Source organism: Charadrius vociferus, unplaced genomic scaffold, assembly GCF_000708025.1.
Source record: "Charadrius vociferus isolate BGI_N301 unplaced genomic scaffold, ASM70802v2 scaffold266, whole genome shotgun sequence".
In the NCBI taxonomy this organism is placed as follows: Eukaryota; Metazoa; Chordata; class Aves; order Charadriiformes; family Charadriidae; genus Charadrius; species Charadrius vociferus.
The window spans coordinates 1,922,373-1,922,803 of NW_009649114.1; the positions used below are offsets into that span (position 1 = coordinate 1,922,373).

A 431-nucleotide genomic window follows, 5' to 3' on the forward strand; every position below is an offset into this window, starting at 1 on the left:
GGGAGCAGCCTGGCCGGCTGCTGGAGCTGGCACGCTCCTGCGGACGGGACCCTCCTGCCTGTAACACGGTGGCGTGAAAATAAAGGAGATGAAACGCACAGGGCGATGCGTGGGGCCTGCCTGCGCATCTGCCCACCACGGAGCCCAGGAGGCCGCGTCCTGGGGGTGACGGGGACACGGTTCCCTCGGTCCTCAGGCACTGTCGCGTTGGCACACGCAGGGACCACGGTCTGCTCCAGCCCGTCTCCCCTCGGCCATCGTTACCCCGAGGGCTGATGAAGCGTGTCCACAAATGGCTGATTAATGGAGGGCCCCGGAGATGCTGGGAGGGCTGGAGCCCCTCTGCTGGGAGGACAGGCTGGGAGAGGTGGGGGGGTTCAGCCTGGAGAAGAGAAGGCGAAAAAGGGGAGACCTCAGAGCCCCTTCCAGTG

General features: G+C 66.1%; 1 protein-coding gene across 1 annotated transcript in view; it reads left to right on the forward strand.

The window, feature by feature from the left end:
• PPP1R15B (protein phosphatase 1, regulatory subunit 15B) overlaps nucleotides 1–431 on the forward strand; it is a 6,375-nt gene that overhangs the window by 415 nt on the left and 5,529 nt on the right. The window lies entirely within an intron of this gene.